Source organism: Chiroxiphia lanceolata, chromosome 4, assembly GCF_009829145.1.
Source record: "Chiroxiphia lanceolata isolate bChiLan1 chromosome 4, bChiLan1.pri, whole genome shotgun sequence".
NCBI classification, from domain to species: Eukaryota; Metazoa; Chordata; class Aves; order Passeriformes; family Pipridae; genus Chiroxiphia; species Chiroxiphia lanceolata.
Genome location: NC_045640.1, coordinates 74,770,884 through 74,784,894, shown reverse-complemented (window position 1 = coordinate 74,784,894; position 14,011 = coordinate 74,770,884). Strand labels below are relative to the sequence as shown.

The 14,011-nt window shown below is 45.2% G+C and overlaps 1 protein-coding gene across 4 annotated transcripts in view; it reads left to right on the top strand.

Moving 5' to 3' along the window:
- The window catches only part of ADAMTS3 (ADAM metallopeptidase with thrombospondin type 1 motif 3), a 97,793-nt gene that overhangs the window by 60,702 nt on the left and 23,080 nt on the right, over positions 1-14,011 (top strand). The window lies entirely within an intron of this gene.

Here is a 14,011-nt window from a genome sequence, read left to right as displayed (position 1 = left end):
GCACAAACCCTTACAAGCCAAGGCGTTGCATTGGGGGGGGCTGAGGATTTTGAGCCTCTGGGCTGAGGATGAAAGAGCAGCTCCACTCCCTGTCAGCGCTCTGCCTGTTTTTCAGCGTCGCTCAGCTTCTCAAATTCCTGTTCATATGTTGTGTTCGCATGTTGATGGAACTTGAAAGGGTTTGGGAAATAAAGAGCAATAACATGCAACACACAGAACTAGAACTACTTGGCTTTTGGTGCCCCAACAAGGTTATTCCAGTTTAGCTCGTGCATCTGGGGGGGTTTAGCCCAGAGAAGAGGAGGTTCAGGGAGACCTTCTCAGAAAGGAAGTCAAAACTCCCTGAATGGACATTGGAGCCAGGTGGGATTCGGTCTCTTCTCCCAGGTAACAAGTGACAGGTATAGAGGAACTGGCCTCACGTTGTGTCAGGAGAGGTTTAGGTTGGATATTAGGAAAAATTTCTTCATGGATTGGACTTCCCAGACCAGCGGTGGAGTCATTGTCCCTGGAGGGATTTTAAAGTTGTGAAGATGTGGTACTTGGGGACATGGTTTAGTGTTGGCCTTGCCATTGCTGGGGGAACATTTGGACTCAGGATGTTTGGAGAGGATGTTGGAGGGCTTTTCCAGCCTAAACGACTCCATGACCAAGGTTACAACAAGCTGCCCAAGCCTGTGGAGCCTGAGGAAATGTTTGCAGTGGTGGAGTTGTCAGCGGCATATCACTGCCATGAACATCTTCCTCGTTCTTCTCTGGCTCTGCTCCCACCTCTGTGCCCGGGCCGGAGGCAGTGACGCAGAGGACGGTCTGCTGGTGGTTTGGGAGTTCAGCCAGCACAGACAAAAATCCAAGTTCTCAGCAACAGATGACAGATGACTCAACAAAACAGTCATTAAGATAAAAAAGTACTTAAAGCTGTCGTTGTCAGTGAAGTGGCTGAAAAAGCTGGGAAATGCTGTGAAAGCCTTTCCTCCACGGTGACACGGGACACGCTGCGGCCTATTCTCCCTACAAAAAGCCAGTTTCCTAAGAGGAAAGCTTCCAGCTCCAGCTATGTGGAAGAGCTTTCAGTCTGACAGGACATCTGGAATTCCTGCAGGATATTACAGCATTTGGGAATTGGTTGGACATTGTTCAAACAGTGGGACGGAGTGAGCGTAGGAGTTTTAAGTGGAAAAACTGCCATGCTGAGAGCAAGGTTTTAGCTGTGATCACAGTGCAAGGGACATGAATTGGTTCATATACTGTGTTCTCATGGAAGTCAGCACACTTAGCATCTATCCTTGTCTCTTTATTTATGGCTGTTCTTTGGGGTGAAGTGTCAGTGAGCTTTCTTAGCTGGGAACCAGAAATCTGGGGTTCTGAGGAAGATACTGGGATACCTCAAGCTACTGGATAGTGTGGGTTCAGCCTTCACCCCAAAGAAGCACCCTATGCTGATTCCTGCCTATGGTATCCATGTCTCTGGATAGCCTCTTTAGGAAATGACAGCAGCATATTGCAGGTATTGGTTTCATCATTTACTTTGTGTAGAGATTGGTTTCTTTAGAAGTGCCTTATATGAGACACTCCAGAAATCAGACTGGAAATCCTGCCCCATTCCTGTGGGGAATTGTTCTCTGTGTGTGTGCACACCCAACTCAGGCTCCTTCAAGGACCCCTTCATTAATTATTGCCTTTTTATAGCTCACTCTTTTCAGTCATTCTGATGTGAATAGGATCTCCTGCATGTAAATGGCCCTGACTACTTGGGGGTTGTTTTGATACCAGGGAAAAGTGGATAGTTTTATATCTTTTATGCTTATAAAATGCCTCTCCTCTCAGTCTGTGATACCAGGGAAATGTGGATAATTTTCCATATTCTGACAGACTGGTGGCAGGAATGACTATTTATATGTCATGGGTAATCTGTCTGATAATTCAGAAGGTCTTGTTTGACTGTATTCCTTGGAATCTGATCTCTCTTCTGCCAAGTGGGGCAGGGAAGCAGTGGGTCTTGACCACTGATTGTTCAAATCATTTTATAAACCCCAAGTCCTTCCTGGTCCCTGTGACCTCCATCACACAGGGTGGGTCTGTTTGCTGGTTTGAAGTGCTGAGCTCAGGTTGGTTCCTCTGGACAGAGGAAGCTGTTCCTCTTCTGCGAGATGGAAGCCAAGGCCTCCCCTGGGAAATCCCAGCTATTGGAAAAACTCTGAAATGTGGTAGGATGAGACGCTGGACATTTATTTTTAAACATCTGGGATGAGCATCTGGTTAGGTCTGGTCTGGGAACCCTGTCCCAGAGCAGGACAATGTCTAGAGTTCTCCATGGGTGTAAATACACCCGACAGTCTCCTGACAGCTTTTCCATGTCAGATTGCCCTGGGATGACACTTGTAAGCTCGACTTCCCCAGTCATTTAAGTCTTGATCCTAAAGACACCAAACATCTGTGCTTCTCATTTGAGTTGAGTACTGCAGGTACTCATGGTCAGTGTTCATGTTGTGAGTGTTATTCCCAAATATTGTACGTTAAAGCAAAAAATAGTTACTCTTAAGGGCAAAAAGAAATAAAGATCAAAGATTCCATGTCTGAGAGTCAGAGAGCAAGCAAGCTATGCAGACAGAAAAAAATATAACAATGTGTGAGGCTGTCATGTTAAAACATTATTTAAATAAATCTTTAGAATTTTCTCACCAAAACAGCTTTTCATTTAGGAATGGAAAGACATTCTCTCAGGAAAAGCCTGATTTTGGGAGGATTTGAAAGAACAACAATGATATCATTCTGTCTGAGCAGGATGAAAAGAAGCTGCTCTTTGTTAATAAGCTGAGAAACATCACCAAGATGTGTGATCATTAACCTTATTCCTTGAAAGCATCCAAGAAACAACAGAAATAGGCAAAGGACTGTGGAATTTACAATCAGATTTGCACCCAGGAGGCCTTCTGTGAAAGTTCTACTGAGTCAGACTCAGGAGTGTGGTAAAATAAAACCCAAATTGTATTTCAGAAACATAAAAGCCTGATCCAAGTCTTCTGGAGTCGGTGGGAAGACTCAGGTTGATGTCAGTGGGATGACGAGGCGGGGTTTGGATCATATTCTGCTCTAGCTGATCACTGAGAATTCGATTTATCTTTCCTCCTGTTCATTCTTCTGTGATTTTTTCCATGCACTTTCTTTTCCTGTGGTAGAATGATGACAACCAACCTTGAGTGTGGAGGTTACACAGCGTGGTAATGTGCTCACAGCTTTCCTATTTCATCCTCCTCTTCATATCACAGTATTTTTTAAATGACAACCTAGTCACCCAGAGAGCACTTGAGATGAAAGTATTTTTGTAATTACTAACTAACAGTGGGAAACAAGGAACAGGAGCCTTTATCTCCCAGCTTCCTTTCAGAACTTTCATTTCCCCCAAAGAACCAAAGTGCTTGTGTGTCCAATGGGGTTGCCATGGCACTGGCTTCGAGCGTCTTTGTCCCAGGTGGGAAACATGTAGGAGGAAGAAATGATTTGGGAATTGCTCCTGGTTGCCTGGGAATGAAACCCTGGAATAGAAGGTAGAAGAATGGGAAGACTATTGCCTGCTCGGGAGACCTCCCTCGGCCCTTCCCCAGGCACGTTAGTGGTTCTCAGGGATGCCGTCGTGCCGGAGGGTGTCTGAACTCTTTCTCAGCAGAATTTCTCATGACCTGTGTTCTGGTGGAGGATATTTTAGATACTGCCCAGCCCACCACATGAGCCTGTGCAATCAGGAATAACGGGAAAGATGGAAATGATTTCTGTGGGGACCGAGCACACCACATTGTGTAACATCCTCTGTTCAGTCCGGGCATTCTTGTATCATCGCAGAGTCACAGAGTTGTTTGGGTTGGAAGGCACCTCAAAGTTCATCTTGTTTCCCCCCCTGCCATGGGCAGGGATACCTCCCAGGTTGCTCCAAGCCCCATCCAACCTGGCCTTGGACACTCCCAGGGATGGAGCAGCCACAGCTTCTCTAGGCAACCTGTGCCAGGGCCTCACCACCCTCACAGGAAAAAATTCCTTCCCAATATCTAATCAAAAGTCTCTCTCCAGCTCTCTTGTAGTCCCCCAAGAAAGGCCCTTCAAATAACTTCTGTTGATGGCAGTGACCTGGATTATCTAAAGACATCCTACCTCTTATCCAGAGCTGCTGGAGCTTTTGCTTTTAATTTAGCCTTCTTCTATAAAATTGAAACTTAATTGGATTCTCTCAAGTTCTTGATTGAATATTGGTTTGTGGGATGGGTTTTTTAATTCTTTTTTTTTTCAGGTAACAGTTTGCTTAATCAAGGGAAAAGTAGTCAGCAAAACAGAACAGGAACAGCACAGCAAGGTACAAAGGAGAAGGAGCGTTGGTGATGGATGTATTTAGGAAGGAAAAGCAAACCCAGACTTCATAGCTGAGGAAAAGCTTGTAATTTTTTTTTTAAGAAAGAAATTTGAGCAGGAATGGATCAGAAGTGTGAAGTGAGTGATGTGCTGTGTCTGTGTTGGGGAGGTTGCTCTTACGGCCCGATGATGGCAGTGGGGACATCCATCTGCTTAAGTCGTCTTCTCTTCTTGGCAATAACAAAGGAAAATGATTCTTAAATAAAACCAAGGATAAAGGCTTCATTCCAACCACAGGCACCCAATGCCAGAGTAGTAAAACACACAGAAAAATCTGTATGAAGGGAAAATTGAAAAACTGGAGACAGGTCAGTACATGCAGCTTGAGGCCATTCCAGGGCTCGTACAGTTTTCCAGTGAAAACTCCCTGTGCCCCTAAATTGCATAGGAAGAAGAAAACTTTGAAGGAACACTGGTGATAATGGACAGCAGAGGTTTTTAAATACTGTGTAAGCAGCTGTTCCCACATGAAGAAGCCTGTTCAGTTTAGAGATGATGTTCTTGGAGAGGTAAAGGCATGCCAAGGAGAGGGTCACCCTTTGGGTGATCCATGTGGGACTGAGCTCCCTCACTTGGGTGAGAACTGACTCATTTCTACTGCTGAGTTTGATTAGAAAGATGCACCTGAGGTGGTTAAAAGTGCTCTGAATTTGGCCAAGGGATCAGGGTGGTGTAGAATGGGGTATGTACCAGGATGCATGTACCAGAACATCCCTGTCTGGGAACATGGGAATGGGAAGCAGAAGAGACTGCCTTATCAGGGTGAGTTTATGTGAATTAAAGGTCCGGAACCGAAGGAAATGAATCCTCCCACAGCGTGCGGGGGCTGAGCCTTGTTTATGTGTTTTACATGCGCTTCGTACAAATTTAGGACCGAAATGACAGCACTGAGAGACTCTTCCACGGAAAGGGAAGAGCCTTGTTTAATCAGTCTGTTCTACAGTTGGCTTTTTAATCTATGTCTCTGATGGGAAAATGAATTAAAATGTAGCAGTTTGTGTCCTAACATCAAATAGTAATTTCCGTACCTTGTGGCTCCTGCTAGATTTTCTACCCCTGAATTTACTACAGTTTTGGCATTTTTCCCCACTGAGAGATACCTGGTTTTTAATGGGTATTTTTAGAAAGATTTTAGAAACTGGTAAGGATCCAAACCACAGGCAGTTTAATTCAGTCATATCTTTGAAAATATCTGCATGAGATGCAAGCATCCCTGCTTTATGACAGAAAAGGAAGATGGATCTCGTGTGCTTTGAATGAGCGATTTGGATGCTGTGCTCCTCCTTTTGGTGGGGTCCTGTGGAGAAGCTCCTGCTGTACCACATGTATTGCTCACTGCATCCTCCAAAACATGGTGTAAATGAGAAGTAAACTTATCTGGTTTGCCTGACGTGGGATGACCCAGAACTGGGCAGCTGGAGCTGCCAGGAATGCGGATGGGAATGACTAACGTGAGAACATCATCCTCGTAGTTCACGTTGCTCCCCATGGACCGAGTTTCTTCAGACCCATTTCTGGGTTACACAAGCGCATAAATCTTTCCACAACGCAATAGTGAAACACCACAGAGTAACAGCATGACCCAGCTGTTGTTTGCTAAGAAAACGGGGAGGGGGGGGAGGTTGCCAGAATGCCTTGTCTAATCATTCTTTGGAGTATTCCAATAACATGGGACAGGATTGGCGAGATAATTTGAGTTCTGGGGGTTATTAAAAGTCACACAAGTCTGAGCTTGCAGTTTGAGTTGGAAAAGAGGGAATTGAAGTCTCAGGGAAGCTGGTGACAGTGAGAGGCTGACCTGTGGGAAATCTGGGTTGGATTCCAGCAAATACCGTGTGGTCTGGGAAGAGAACCCAGTGAGGAATGAAGAGCTCTGCTGGCTTGGACTGTAGGAGTAGCCAGGGAAGCGTTGCACTGGTGCATCTTCCTTTGTAGGGCCTGTTTTTAAACATTCCCTGGAAAAGCTTGAGCACATACCTGGAGGAGGGATGCCAGTAAGGGCTTGGGTGCCTCTCTGGTGTCTCCTTCGGTGTCTTAACTCTCCACCCAGATAACAAGCAGGCTGCTGCCTCCCAACAGTTAGTGACATGCCTGCAGGGAATAGGTTTGCCCTTTCTCTTGTTCGTGCAAGGGGCACTGTCCATCAGGTGCCAAGAAACCCCATATTCCTGCCTGACAGCAGACCTGGACACCTGGAGAAAGCTGGACTCAGGCACTCACATCCTCCATGGAAGACAGGGAATGATGGGGTGTGAGAACGTGTGAAATCATTAGCAAGGGCTCTTTTTGTATGAAATGAATATATATTGTAGTCATAATACAAAATTTGGATCACAGAGTTTGAAGAACAATTTGTTTGCCAAATAATTGCGTTCTGTAATCCTACAGGCATCAAATAATAAATCAACACCACCTGGTTATTGTAAATTAAAATGAAAACTTCGAAATACACTGATCATCTTGTGCAAAATCCTAATAATAACAAATCCTTCAGGTGCTAAAAAAATCAAGTGCAACAGGTTTAAACACACTGTAAACTGAGCTTTTTCAGTCTCTTCTGGAAACAGTTACAGGTGATACAAGGCCATCCTAGGAAATTTGTGCTTCCTTAATGGAGAGCTCTGCTCTGCTGTTCCAGTTCTCTTCACTAGTAGTTCCAGGGAACATAAAGTCACAATTTCCAGGAGAAATAGCAGTTGTGTTTTTCTCTGCTCTACAATAAATCTGTCAGAGGTATTAAGGTAAGAGGTAGCAGTAACTCTGTTAGTGGTGTACAGAAGTGAGAGTCAGTGACTGTGGCTGGTCCCTGCCCTCCAGCAGCTCATGAAGCCTCTGGGCCTCAAGGCTTCGGGTGTGTTTCTTCCCTTTCATGGCAGAGTTAATGTTGTAATCGTTTTCACTTAGGTTTTGGACTCCCTAACCGTGTCCAGCTACAAAGTAGTGCCTTCTGCTTCTTCCATTTCTGGGTGTAGATTTTCATTTGGCTTTGAGTATCTTTGATTTGATGATAAAGATTCTCTGTGGGGGTTTTTTCACTTGCTTAGAGCAGAAAGGAAGCTCAGAGCCAGCTCACGGTGAAAATGAGTTCTGATCTTCCGTGTTTCTTCACAACATAGGACAAATATCTCAAACTTAACCTAGAAATCATCTTGTTGGACATGGAAAATTCAACTGGTACATCTAGACTGAGAGCAATTCCAAGTATATCTCTTGCTTTCGTTTCATCTGTGGCAAAAGCTGTTTTGGAAATCCGTGAGAAATATCTTAGAGTGAAGGGGTAACTCGTTATGCTCTGTGGCTTATGAGGAAAACATAACTGATACCATCACAGATGATATAACTAATTTCAGCAAAAGCCCTGGATTCCTTAGGACTGTGACAGCAACAGATAACCAGTTCACAAGATAATTTATTTCCTATTTTTTTTAATTTTGCCATTCTCAGTTTTAACCAACAGGCAGAGAGTATCCAGGGACCATATAATTCATTTTGGTAACTGTTCTAAATAGAATCTGAACAGTCCTGAACAGTCCTTGAAACTGCACTTCCATATCCCTGGGTTCTGCCCAGGTTCTTCCACAGCCAACTCCATGTTCTTTTTATGCCTGATTACAAGTGAATTTGCAAACAGATGCATTTGGGCCTGTGCTTTGGTATTTTAATGGTATTTCTCAGTTTGCTTTCACGGGGTTGATTCTTGATTTATTTCAAGCCCTTTTTCTTAATCAGTTTGCAGAGTTTTCCCTGCCAAGAATAAGTAACAATATATTTTCATTACTTCCAGCACTTCAAAGCTTCCAAGTTTCTGGTGCCGAGAACATTTACTACTAGAAGTAAAAAGCAGTCTTCCTTTAGTTAACAGTTCTCTTTAAGAGGGAACACAGGGGGAGATAAATCAATTAAAAGGATCTGGTCTTTGAGGGCTCATGCAGCACTGTGCCATGGTTTTGGGGCTCATTAGACGCTGGCTTAGTTGGAGGAAGGCTGATGAAGTTCTGACCTCCTCAGATCTGCTTTGTTTGCTCTTTTGTCAAACATGCTCTTTATTTTTGCTGGCGAGACAGACTCATCATTCATATTTATTTTTTTACATCTGAAGTTTGCTGGGCTGCTTGGAAAAATAGGACAATGAAAGCCATCTGGGCATCTCATACACTTCCATTTGGAAACATCTGCATCGTTATTAGGAACGTCTCACCAGCACTGCAGTGAGCAGATGTGTTCTCTCTCCATCTCCTGGCTCACTTAGAATTGCTGATAGTGAAAGAAATTTGATAGGCATTAAACCCCAAATGCCTGTTTCTTGATCAGGCCCTTTAATACCACTGATTTAGGATGTTTGTTCCCGTGTAAAGAAGAAACTTGTGGCATTTGTGGGAGGAAGCGATGGAGACAAGCCAGCAGTGTCTCTCCTGCAGGTCATTCCTTGCCTGTATCTGTGGGATTTAAAGCTGAGCACTTGTATCCTTGAACCTTTGCCACGCAGGTTGACTCACAGCTGTTCCTCAGATGTAACGCTCCGTGGAAACCCAGCGTCCTCTGCCTCCAGCTGCCCTGGCTCCCTTTTTAAAGCCTTTAAGAAATTAGGCTTTACATTTCTTAGAGAGAAGTCCCTGTGTTGAACTTAACATCCCTTTCCTGAGGCTCACGGGTGATGACACCGTGTGCAGGTGTCCCAGCTGCCAGTATCTCCAGGGAACTCCATGGTTTGCAACCCACGTGCAGGTTTACAGTGAGAGTAGTGAGGCACTTGCACAGGTAAAAGACAGGATTCTGGCTCTGATGCCAGGGAAACTGAGGCAGCAGCTGGCTTTCCAAAGCAGGGAAAGGCAGTTTTCATCTGTGCTGCTGGACAGTGAGTTCCCTCGGGTGATTTCCCTTGGAAGAGCAGAGTTGGACAACAAGAGCATCCCTAAAACCTTCAGGTACCTGGGACATAATAACCTGCTTTTAGCACCTTCTGTGAAGGTTTATTTGGGATGATGATAGTATCTACAGCTTGAGTGGGATATTCAAAGACACTGGAGGCTATTACTCTGAATAAAGTGGGTAAGCTGATGCCCAAGGTTTGGAAAAGGCTGCTCCACAGTGGCAGAGCTTCAATCCGAATTAAACCTCCCACATCCCAAGCAGAGGCTTCATGTCACGAAGGACTTGGATGTTCCTTGTTTTTCAGGATTTTCAGTACAGCAACACAATGATCTCTGTGCTCTGGGTGGGTAATTGAAGCTGTTTGTTGTCCCAGCCCGAGGCCCCCTTGGTGCAGATCAGCCTGGGCTTTTGGGGACCCCTTCCTCTGTGGGTGTGGGGTCTGAGAAGAATGGCCTCATGCATATTTGTGCCCTTATCTTGGACACTCTCATGGTCCACGGACTGTTGGGAAATATCTTGGGTTTGGGACGTTTGTTGCTCTTGGAATGCTGACTTACAGTGCATTCATGGAAAAAAAAAGCAGGAACCCAAGTTCAACAGCATTCAGTGACAGTTTATAGTTGGAGCTTTTCCTTTATATTTATGCCAGTGGAATTTTGAAAAACGGCTGAAATTCCATGTGGCAAGAAAGAGGGGCTTATTATCCGTGACTAATGCTTGGATGCACTTTTTAAAATTGGGATTATTTGCTGTCCTGCCACTTCAGCTCTTCTCTTGTGTTGGTTGGTTCTGTTGTTTCCTAATTTTGGACAGCTTTTCTCCCACCTTTGATTGTCACTCTCACATCACTTTGGGGATCCAGCTACTGCAACCACACTACCAAACTGGGATCCAGGGTTGGGATAAGCTTGCCTTTGTGTTAGTTAGGGATTGAATCCCAGCTGAAGGCTGCATTTTTGGATGACAGTTCTACAAACCGTACTCTTCATTTATTTTGGTGCCTTGGGCTGTCTCACTGCTATTCCTACACTCCTGCAACACAAACAATATTTGACTAAGCAGTTCTTCTTTGTAAGTCTAAGTCATTAAATTTATTGATTAGCTTGAGAGGCCCTTTTATATGTCTAAAACTAAACCCTTGGGTTGTTTTCCCTCCTTTTGAGGAGGAGGAGGACTATCTCTTTTTTGTCATATTTCTAGTCAGACCCATTGTATATTCCATGGAAAATTCTTCCTAAATCTTCTCCCCTCTCAGGTTCATCTCTTTTTTTATTATTATGGGGTTTTTTTCACCATCTCTGTTAGCTTTCCACCAGACCGAAGGGCTCGTTAAAGCAACACTGTGCAGGAAATGGAGAGAGGCGCAAGAATGGGACCCTGCTTGCCAAAGAGGGAAAGTTGGCAGCTCTCCTCTCACAGAGAAATTCCTTGGATTCGAGGAGCAGCTTCATAGAGAGAGTGTGCTACTGAAGGGGCACGAAGTGCTTCGTGAAGTGTCATTCCACAACTAAATGGCATTCTGGGTATTCACGCACTGTGGTGAGGTTCTAGCAATAATGTTCAGATGTATTCAGATTAATTTTAACATAAGAGGTGGACATTTATGGTTTTATCTGAATGGCCTTGAGTGTCAGGAGGGAGAAGGTCAGTTCTGGGCAGAAAGAAGTACTAATTCCCTGTGGAAAACGCCTCCAGCAGACCTCACCTCCCATGGCAGGCAGCAGGGATGAACCTTGCCGACAAAACTCCCTCTCCTTAGTCACAGCTTTTTCAGGTCAGAACAGGAGAATTTATGATTATGACTCTGTGCTATTTTGGATGAGATTGAGATGGGGAAAAGGAGAGGGGAATGATCAAAATATCCTGTGTGGAAACAGTGTGAGTTATATTCATAACACATCTGTGCGAGGTGCAGGCAAGGCTGGCGCGCTCGTAGGAATTTGGGGAGGTGGAAAGGAAAAAAAAAAGCCTCGTTGTGTAAGAGTCTATATGAAAAAAAAGGGAAATACTGAGGGGGATGGATCCATAATGAAATAATTCTGTGGCAGTTTCTGAGGGCCTGTGTTTGGGCCTTGCAGGAAACTCTTCCCCTCCCTGAATGGCAACAGGAAAGCACAGGTGAGACTCTCATGGTTTGCAAACCAGTTCTGTGGTGTGACAGTCAAAATTAACCCTCCTAAGCTGCCTATTTGCTCTCTTTTTCCCTGAAAATCAGTATGTCTGTAATGTCGGGCTGTGTGGTTTTTATAAGGGTATCACACTCAGGGTGTACTCTATGTAATTATAGCCAGAGGTGTGGGCAGGAGAGCTGTGCTCCATAAGGAATTGGGAGGTTTGAGAGCTGGCTTTATTGCTCCCTCCCTGTCAGCCCTTCCAGCTTTAAAATCCTCTCTTCTGGAAGATGTGTGACTAGGAGAGAGCAGAGGCTTTGGCTGGCTTTCTGTGATTTCACAAAATCTGCCTGTGTGACATTGAATATTATTTTGCAACAAAGAACCACAATTTGTCAACCCAGCACAGCTATCTGGAATATATTTATAATCCTCCACTCCATCTTCAGTATTCCGGCCAATTCTTTTGTATGAATTAAAAAATTAAGCTTTTCAGCTTGTGATGGGGTTGATGGGCAAATGAAGTTCTGCAAAACTTCAGTTTCATATACCTAAATATTGTAATGTACCATATCTATCTAAATGTCGTGCACGTATCTCATAGGATCATGGAATCCTGGGCTGGTTGGGGTGGGAGGGGACCTCTCAGGCATGCAGACAGGGCTCTGCTGCTGCCTGGCAGTGGTGGAGGAGCCCTCCATGGACGTGGCCGATGTCGCTGCAGGTGCACGGGCTCATCGGAAGGCCAGGCTCCAAAAACCAGCTGTTGGGCTTTGTCCTGTCAGAAGGTTGGAATCCACTTAGTGCCAACTGAGCAATTAAGGACAATTACGCTTTCAGCTCCATTAAGGAGTCCCAGGGCAGTGAGACCTGGGAAGGAAGTGAGCCGTTGTCGCACACCCGCGCTCTGTGACTCATTTGAAGTTCTCTTTGTCTCGGTAATATGGACTGCAGAAATATTTTCCCACATTTTTTTTCCAGTTTTACACACTCAGTTATTCCTTTTATGTGAGTGAATACTGTGAATTCCAATCTCCTGTCTCCTTTAAATGCTGATCTCAGCATAAACCATCGGACAGCTGTGTCTGCCTGTGGTGTTCCCATCCTTGGCTTCCACCTGCTCTGGTGGCCGTGCAAGGGAATCACACTGAGGGTGTTGGACTCTAATTTTACCTTTTATACCTGTGAAGATGTTCACTGAGCTTAGAATGGAGCCAGGCCCAGGTATTCCTTCTGTTTTACCTCTTCTTTGAACGTGTGAGACCTGGAAAGAAATTGCTTCAGTCCCACTAAATTCAGAAATCTTCTTTGATTTCTTTATGTTCAAAACTTCTGGCTTTGGCACTTGGACAGAGTTTCATCTCTTCCCTTCTCCACTTCTCATTTGGCCTTTCAGAGTTCATGTGTTCAATGGTTGGACTTGATGGTGTTTTCCAGCCTTAATGATTCTCTGTTTTGTAACAGGTCAAATGTCCACTCCAGCCAGTGTCCTCTAGATCGATTATCCAGATTCTGGAGCTCCATCATAAAGACAGGTCAGGGGAGGACTGCCAGGGCAGCGGGCAGGACGCAGGTGCCAGTGTTAACTGGTGCTTATGTTGTGATGGTAGTGGTCTGCCCTGTCCCTTGGAGACTCTAGAAAACTCGGAGCAAGTCCACGAGAAGCGTGTTCACATCTCTTTGCTTTTACAGGAAAAGCACTCAAAGCACTTCTTTTGGTTTTCCACTGTTACCACCGAAGTGTCCTTCAGCAGTTTTGCAGTAGCAGGTTGCCTATGCCACACCTTGTCACCAGTGACATTCTTCCCTTGGATTTTTACAATGTGTTTTCAGTGTGGGTCATTACTTTAATGGAAAAGCTGAGCTGCCCTGGCTGCTCCTGGCTTTGCTCTCCAGCTGGACAGCACTTCTGGCTCAGACCAGGTGGGTCATGCAGAGCCCTTCAGCTGAAGCTCTTCAGCTTCTCCATAGGCAGGAGAATGCAAATCTGTCCTGGAAAGGAGCAAAGACTGTTCCCTGAGCTGTTGTGAGAGATTTCCCCTTGCATGGATCACAGTGGGAGAGTTTTCTCCCTGAGTGGATCAGACTGGCAGGCCTCCACCATGGGGATTTTGTGTCATTCGTGGGGCTGCTCCAGAGCACAGATTTTCGGATATTTAGGTAAACTATTAATTTGCACATTGGTGGCTTGTACAAGTCCTTCTTCAGCAACTGCCAGGCTCCACAGTTCATCCCCAGGAGCTGGGCAGGGCTGTGTCTGTACTGCTGTGTGAGCAAGGCACAGCTCCCCGCTCGGAGTAATCCCCGTGGAAGGAAGCGGGGCTTTGTCCTGAGGTCCCGCTGTTGTGTCTGGACAATGTAGCTGGCTTTGCCGACTTGCAGAGGCTTAAGGCAGATAAGGTGATGACTGGAGGGTAATTGCTGTTGACAGTAGCCACTGGGCTGCTCTGTGACAAGCAGGGCTGTGGCTGGGCCTGCACTGGCCGGGCAGTGTCCTCTCACACCATTCCCATGGCAGTAACGGGTCCCAGGTCTGTAGGAACACAGTCCTTATACAGCTTTTAAAAATAAGCAGCTGTATGTAAACACAGGTCTCCCTAAATCCCAGAGAAATGAGCAACCCAAGG